Here is an 8808-nt window from a genome sequence, read left to right as displayed (position 1 = left end):
AAGAGTCCCACAGGGCTCTCTCTGTGCTGACATTTCAAAATGACAAGACATTGCTTTTCAGCTTGGTGACAATCCAATATGTTTCCCTCTGGAATCTAATCCCTGGCCTTATTTTTTTTTTAAAGGTGGGGAGTGGGAGGGGAAATGCTCTGTCAATAGTAATAATTTTGCTTCTAATTTTCCCTGCATGACACACACTAGGCTTCTGAGGACCCTGCCATTGTTTTCTGTCTGCTGATGCTCAGTGTCTTCAGGTCAAAGTGGACACTTGGATTACCTGTCAGTGTTGAATTTAATAAGCAAGCTTTCAGTGCTTCAGTCTTTTGAATAATTCCAACTTCCATTTAACCAGTCAAAAACATAAGTATGTATTTTCTTTTGACATCACTAGCATTCAAACTCATTAATTTCCTGAATTGGAGATGAATATAATTTATCATACTTAAAATAACTTCAATAGCATATCTCATTTATGTCTACAGTGATATTCTAAATAAGCCTGTGTAACAGAAATACAATGCATACTAAAGATGCATATTTTATCTAGCAGTCACCTGGTAATCTGCGAGATTTTAACCTTTGGATACCGGAGTGTTTTTGCATGCTGTTCACCATCAATCCCTTATTTCAATGAATCAAAATGTAGTCTTTATGGATTTTTTTTACCAATGGAAGGTTAAGCTACCACTTCCTGCATGGCCTGAGTGAGGGTAGAATTCGAGAGGTTATAAGAAATAATCAAATACTAATTGTAAGAATAATTAATATGTATTTTACCATAATTATCACATGCTAATCTTTAAAAATTTTAAACATAGCTTTTTAAAGTATTTTTTTTCTCATCTAACACATACTGTCATGTGAAAGGACATGCAGAGAGCTAATACCCACCTGAACCAAAGAGCCCTAGTGGAGGAGCGGTTAGCCAATGGCTGCTAATCCAAATCCACCCATTTAGATTGAGCAGACCTCCACTCTGGGACAAAGGTGTGGCTTCCTGCTTCCAGAAAGATTCACAGCCTTAGAAACTCTGCAAGACATGCCTACTCCAGTCTAGAAGGTCAATTTTTAAGGCAGAATTGACTCAATGGCAGCGTTTTGAATTTTGGATTTCAGTGAAGGAAAAAAAAACAGGCAATGTCACACAATCACAATAAGGAATGTTTGCTTCCACCAATCCCTTTAATTTGATTTATGCTTCATGTGGTTTATGGATTTAGCCTTGACATCTGCTCAACTTTTCCCCTTCAGTGCATTCTCCTCAGTGATTAAAACAAAGAAAAATGGACCCACATAACTGAATTTCTTTGCCATCATAATTTTACCTATAATTTAATATTACATTTGGAGCCATTTGGTTCTAAAAGGACATTACTAACCCTGAGACAAGCCTTACAGCTGATGGGAGTCTTATTAGACAGGGAAGCATTCAAGTGCCTGCTTTTTCAGCTCTATCAGCTGAGGAATCAGCGGGCCTGTCTGTTGTGTGCCTGGAATGAGCCTGGAAATGGGATCCCAACTTGAAGTGGTAGCTTATCGGTGCGTGAATTTAGAATGTTTATCAAGGGACACATTGACGAGCATGAAGGTGTCTATTGTGAGAATGTGTGAAAGAGGTGAGTATATCTAAACTGAGGAGTTTTATCTAGGAAAATAACAAAATTTCTCTGGGATTTGGGAAGGGTCTCACCAGGACCCCACAGCAGGCTCCATTATCAGATTATCTATTAAGGAATTTTTCTTTCCCTTCAAAAAAAAAATCTTAGCAATTTCTAAACCTCCCTCTCTCCATCCCCAAATTATGTGACCTATCACTTTTTTTAACTAAAAAATGACAAAAATTTTTATTTGTTGTTTGAAGTGGAAAATGGTCATCATAAAACATAACTGGTTCTATATAAAGTGAGAAAATTAGTGCAATGATACTCTTAACAGTCCTCCAGAGTCTATAATGTGTGGAATATTATTTCTTCACTGTAAAACGGTACATTGTCTTTATGCGTACTAATAACACTGGGAATATCAGGAGGGAAATAGCATATTCTTTCTGTTTTCTTCCATTTATTTCTTTCCCTCTCCCTTTCTCTCTCTTCCTTTCCCTGTTCTCTCACTTCTTGCCTTCTCCCTTCCCTCCTTTCTAAATATCTCATGGTACTAAGAGTCTGTAGAACAATGCTTCACAAAGCCAGTCATCTGGGAACTTGTTAAAAAGTAGATTCTGACTCAGGAGAGTATGAGAATTTTGCATTTCTGCAAAGTATCTTGCAAAACACAAAGTCATCATTCAAAAGCTAACATTTCTCATTTTTATTCTATACAAACAAGAGACATTGTTAAATCCTATTTTAGTCTGAGTGTAAATATTGGACAGGAAGATGGGATTTCTGGAAATATATTTTCTCCTGATGTAACATGATACAAATTATCATTGTTTAGCCTGTCTAAGTAACTCGTGTCTCAAATAAGTCCAATAGGCAAATTCATACATTTATCACTGAATCTCAAAGTATGTCACCCATAGCTTTTGTTCCAATTATAACCATAAATTAAAAGGATGGATGTGGCCAAGGGGAGATTTTGCTTTTGCTTTGGTTCCGTGAAAATGAATGACACCAGTCACTAATGTCAGCCTGAAGCTAGTACCCACCTACTTCAGTAGGCTGTGGACCCGGAAATATTACAAATAGGGATGATACTATCATAAACATAGTTTTTCTTTCAGAATTTATCACAAACAAAAATGGAAACAAGAATGAGAGCTATTGTTTCCACTTTTTCCCTTTTTGATAAATTCTGCAGCCCCCAATAAAAGTATTTAACAAACAAACAAAAATGCCAATCAGTCACATCTGAAAAACCTGCTGGGCCAGATAAACAAAAGGCAGAGAAGTCAGCTATAAAATGTATGGCAATTTTTTTGTTTATGTTGAGATTTCAAAGGAGTAATCTTGATGCATTTTCTGAATGGACTCAGAACAATGAGCTCTTGGTATATATAAGAAGTAAGAAACTGACATGTGCATTGGTGAGAAAAGGAGGACAATGAGCTAACTAATTCTTCAAGTGTAACAAGGAATGTCCTAGGAGAACATCCCTGGGAAACTTTACCCCATCTACCCACACCCTGATCATGCCCTTCAGAACGACTTGTTCCCCAAACCAGAAAACATTGAAAAGGGACACAATCTGAGTCCCTGGAGGAGGTCCAAAATGCCTCTTTTATGTGGTGTAAAAGAAAGAGGGCACATTCTTTGGGGTTAGAAACACACAAATATTATCTTCAGAAATATATAGACATAGAGGATATGTTGACAAATGATAGTTTCACATTTTGAAACTTTTATGTTGTTGTAGCAATACTTTTTGTCTTATAATCCAGCTCTTTGAAAATGCTGAATGATCAAATAAATAAATGATTTAACAAAGAATATTAATTTAATTTAGAATTTGTAACCAGGGGTCCATATATGAGAGTACCCACTGATTGTAATGCATAGTTTGTAAAAATATACCCCTATCGTGGAAATGTTTTATAGCTTTCAGTGTAATCATTAATGATTACCTAAATATTGGTGAATGATGCCAAATAATAAAATTTAGGTTTATTTAGTTGTTTATATTTTCATTGTTATTCATCTTAATAACCCTGTCACTTTCTAGTAAAAAATATATCAACTCTTAATCAATTACAAAAGATCAAATTTAGAAAAATTAAAATTCACACCATATTCATGTTCAGGTATAATGAGATGAATAACACCAAAGACTGAGTAGGTAATTTATATACAGATTCATAAATGGGTTCTAGGAAGCAAATGGATATAACGTAAGATATAATCAATTATTAGTTAAATAATTATTTCTAACTCACACTTCATTGACAGTTTCAGAATTCATAAAGCAATTGTTTCTATCAACAGTATCAAGCTTGTTTGTCTCATAGACTTATTTTTTACATTTGAATGAATGACTTACTTCAAATATTTTGAAGAACTTAAAGGAACAGTTATGATTTGCCTAAATCAACAATTATTCTTTCATTTGTTTATATTAAGCATAGCATTTTTTTTGTTGCGTTTCTGAAAAAAAAATATGTACTTTCCCTACCTTTGGTTCTGAACCAGGACTGCTTTTTTTAAAATTGGGGGCTCTTACAGCTCTTATCACACTCCAAATGTAAATCCATGTTGTCAGACACATCTGTACATATGTTGTCATCATCTTTTTCAAAACATTATCTTTCTACTTGAGCCCCTGGCATCAGCTCCTCATTTCCCACACTCCCTCCCAGATGCCCTCTTGATATTTTATAAATTCTTCTCTTTTTTCCTTCTGTCTTACACCAACTGCTGTCTCATTTCACTCGCTTTTTTGCTGTCCCTCCCCCTGGAATGGGAGTCATATGTTGATCATTGTGGTCAGTTCTCCCTTACTCGCCCCTCCTCCCTTACCCTCCTAGTATCAGTGCTCCTCTTATTGGTCCTGAGGGGGTTATCTGTTCTGGATTCCCTGTGTTGCAAGCTCTACTAACTCGGCACTTTGTGAAGCTCCTTTCCTGACAGGATCGCTGAGGACAAAATGGGTGCATAAGTAAATGTGGTGAAGAAAGCTAAGAGTGCCCGGCTATCAAGGAAGACCTTGTCTGCAGTCATAAAAGCTTAAAGGTAAACAAGCAACCATCTAGTCTAGCTGAGAAGCAACAAAGCCCACATGGAAGAAACACACTAGTCTGTGTGATCACAAGGTATTGATGGAATCAGGTAATCAGGTATGAAAGACCTAAAACAAAACAAACAAACAAAAAAACCATCAATGAGACTGAGGAGGTGGGTAGGGTGGAGAACCAAAACCCATCAGAAGTGAATTGGACACCCCCTGTAAGAACAGCCACAAGGAAGATAAGAGCCGGTCAGGGTGCAGTATAGCACTGATGAAACACACAACATTCCTCTAGTTCTTTAATGCTTCCTCATTCTCCCCCACCCCACTACCATGACCCCAATTCTATCTTACAAATCTGGCAAGACCAGACCATGTACTCTGGTATAGGTAAGAACCAGAACTGTTTTAACTAGTTAATCTTATCCTTCTTTACCAAGGTCTGATTTCCCTTTGTGACCCGAATGGAAGTCTTCACTCCTGCATAAATAAGAGAGAGGACAAAGTGTTGTTCCTCTATTCTTGTCTTTTGATTGAAATATAGCAGCACAAGTGACCCTAGAGACACTAGGGAAAATATCATTGAAAATCATGGAATCATCGGCTCAGGGTGCTCTGACATGTCAAGTCTCTGAATCAGTCACATCATTCCTGTTAGTAACTGAGCCTTTGACTCAGTGGAGACTCATAGCAACACCACACATGACAGAAGGAAAAAGTCTGCTGTTGAGTCCATAGTTTCAGACATTGTGTACTCTGACTGCATTCTAACCTAGAAGACTCTTCTTCCAACATTATATTAAATAATAATCGTCTCCTATGATCTATAGCAATTTCATTATCCAATTTTTGGAAGTACATCACAGATCTTTTTTTCCCTAGTCTGTGTTAATCTGGAAGTCAGTCCACCATGGTGGTATTTGAAATAGTAACAAAATAGCTTCCAACATCATAGCAATGCAGGAGTTTGTCACTGCAGTACGGCAAACAGGCATACAGGTGGTAGCTTGAAATTTCCCTTATTAACATATTGTTGTGAGTGCCCTCAGATTCCCTTTAGAAACATAGATTCCCTTATGGCAATATGGGATTGCCCCATAGGACTTTCTAATCTGCTTTTTGTTAGGACTTTCAAATCTTTGTGGAGCAATATTACCAGCTCTTTCTCTTGTAATTATCTCCCAGTTCAAGGATAATTTGAACTGCCAATGTTCAGCTAACAACTAAACAATCTTTGCTCAATTGGGGCTCCTTCTTACTAGACAATTGAGGTCCCTTGGTGGGGCAAAAGATTAATAAAGATTCTATAGTATTCACAAAGAGCTACAGTGGAACACAAAAGTTGGAGGAATTTGAAATTTTAGCTAAATAATTTAAGAACTATTCTTTTGGAAGAGATAATCTCTGAAGAATATAGGTTCATATTTATCTTTCGGGTACCACTTTTTTAAAAGAAAAATATAACAAAATGTATTTTCTGAAATACAGATAAGCGCTGGTATTTATTACTTTCTTTCTCTTTCTTTCTTTTCCTTCCTTCCTTCCTTCCTTCCTTTCTTTTTGGACTAAGTCTTTATTGGGCTCAGACCAGGAGTCCATGGGTCTTTAGAACCTTGTTGATCTTTGTCTCTAGTTCTTCTCGGCCTGTTTCCGCAGCCTCATGAGCTGCTGCTTCTTCCTGTCATGGATTTTGCCCTTCTCCTTCCTCTTCTCCTCCAGGGTTGCTGGCACCACTTAGGACTTCCAGCCCATCTCATGAGCTAGTCGGCCCAGGTAAGCAAAACTTGTGTGTGGGCTTCAGTCGCACCAGCGTGAGGGCAGCAGGGACCACCTTCCGCTTTTTCTTATCATAGAGGGGAGGGATCCCATGGTCCAGGGCAGCCCGGCGCCGCTTGCTCTTGTGAGCTGCATCCTCGCATGGCTCGCCAGAAGATGCAGCTCAGGGCCCAGCAGTGGTAGGGGCTGCGGAAGGGGTTGATGTTTGCACGCTTCCGGAGGAAGGCCAGGTACTTCAACTTGCTCCTGTAGAAGTTTCCAGAAACGTTGATGCCCTCACAGCGCACTACCACCACCTTGCGGCCCAGTAGCATTTGCTTGGCCACCATGGCCGCCAGCTGGCCCAGGAGATGGCCACAGCCATGGGGCACCAGGACCTGCCCCTCCGCCATCTTCGGCAGTCACCTGGCTATTTATTACTTTCATTGAAGTTCCAGTACAGCAGTTCCCAACCATGGCAACCGCTACAGTACACGGCACCATTTGTCAGCATTTAGAGACCTCTTTAATTCTTGTCATTATTCCCAGATTGGGCTTGATATTGGCACTGAGCGGTATGTACAGGGCAGAGTCACATAATCAATGTTTCCTGTTTTAAAAATGCCAATAATGTCAATATTAAAAATAAATTAAATCCACCATTAATTCTCTTTTGTAACACAGTGTTTTGAGAAGATAGTGTTCAGTATAAACACTAGAAAGAGAAAGAAAAAATAACTTTTCAAACAATAGATTTCCCAAGAAATTGAAAAAGAAAGCAATCAAGTTGGGCAAAGAGTTGGTATATTTTGAATTCACAGAGGTGACTGAAAAGGATGCAAACTTACTTCAATCTCTTTGTAAAATAATTTGGCAATATTTTTTTAAAGATAGGTATGCATGCCCTATGTCATAGCAGTGCTACTGTTAGGTATGTATGCAGTGAAAATTGCACATATGTCACTAAAGTACATGCAAACATGTTTACAGCATATTATTTCTAATGTCACAAAACCCCAACTGAAAACAGCTCACTGCTGTTGAGTCAGAGGGACTCATAAGGACTCTGTGGGAGAGGGATGAAAACCAACGCCACTGTGGCTTTCCAAATAGTAGAAAGGAGCAGGGTCTCCAGAGGTAGAAAGCTTAGTCTTTTTCCTTGGAGCAGCTGGTGGTTTTGAACTGCGTTAAACCTTGACATTACCAGCCCCACATATAACCCACGATACCATCAGGGCTCCTGTAAACACACAAGAAACAACTCAATAATTAAGAAGAAGAATAAAAAATAAGTTTTAGTTTAATTAAAGTCATGGACTATATGAAGAAGAACGTGGCATAAGGATTGGAGGAAGACGTATTAGCATATGATAATGACTCAACCTTGCTTGCTGAAAATTAGGAGGACTTGCCGGATTTCCTGATGAAGGTCAGAGAATCCACATCTATACATGGCAACTCAATACGAGAGTATCAGCATCCTCACAATTAGACCCATAGACAACATCACGGAAAACAGAACCATCTATAGATGGCAACTCAATACAAAGAGTATCAGCATCCTTACAATTAGACCCATAGACAACATCACGGAAAACAGAAGAGCCTGAAGTGGTCAGATATTTCATTTTACTTGGATCCATAATCAATGCATGTGGAAGCAGCAGTCAAGAAGTTAAATGACACATTACAATGAACAAAGTGGATGAACAAGTCCTCATTGAAGCACTCAAGAGAAAAGAGATAGCTTGGAGGACTCGGAGCACCTCACCCAGGTTATGGCATTTCTGATGGCCTTGAATGTATGCCAACACTGCACATGAATGAGGATGTCAGGAAATTGACAGATTTGAATGATGATGTTGAATATGCAAAGTACCATTGACTGGCCGAAGAAAAACATGTTTTTCCTGAAAGAAGTACAAACAGAAAGCTCCTTAGAAAGGAGGTGGCGAGATTTTGTCTCACATAGCTCGGGGATATTACCAGAAGAAATTCCCTGGAAAAGGATGGCATGCTTGTAAAATAGCGGGGCAGCAAGCACGCAACAAACACTCTTCAGTGACCTAAAATGATACAGTGGCTACAACAGTGATCTCAAATCTAGCAGCATCTGGACAATGGTGCCAGGTGGGACAGTGTTGCCTTCTGCTGTACATCAAGAAGCTGCGAGTCTGAATCAGTTCTGGGCATCTAACAGTTACAAGGAACCACAAGACAGACTAAAGCACTATACTACCTGCAGCAATGCATGTAAATTCTTATGAATGCAGTGGTAAAAAGGCTCCATAATGTACATATTCTATAATTCATTTATGCAAACTTTTAAACTAAAACAAACAAGTCACTAATAGTGTTATAAATTGGGATTGTATTTACACATGGCAATCAGTG

General features: G+C 38.5%; 1 pseudogene; it reads right to left on the bottom strand.

Annotated features, from left to right (window-relative positions):
• Nucleotides 1–6234: 6234 nt before the first annotated feature.
• On the bottom strand, nucleotides 6235–6827 carry LOC142456447 (large ribosomal subunit protein uL13-like; annotated as a pseudogene).
• Nucleotides 6828–8808: the final 1981 nt, after the last annotated feature.

This window comes from Tenrec ecaudatus, chromosome 9 (genome assembly GCF_050624435.1).
Source record: "Tenrec ecaudatus isolate mTenEca1 chromosome 9, mTenEca1.hap1, whole genome shotgun sequence".
In the NCBI taxonomy this organism is placed as follows: Eukaryota; Metazoa; Chordata; class Mammalia; order Afrosoricida; family Tenrecidae; genus Tenrec; species Tenrec ecaudatus.
This window is presented reverse-complemented; position numbering and strand designations above follow the sequence as displayed.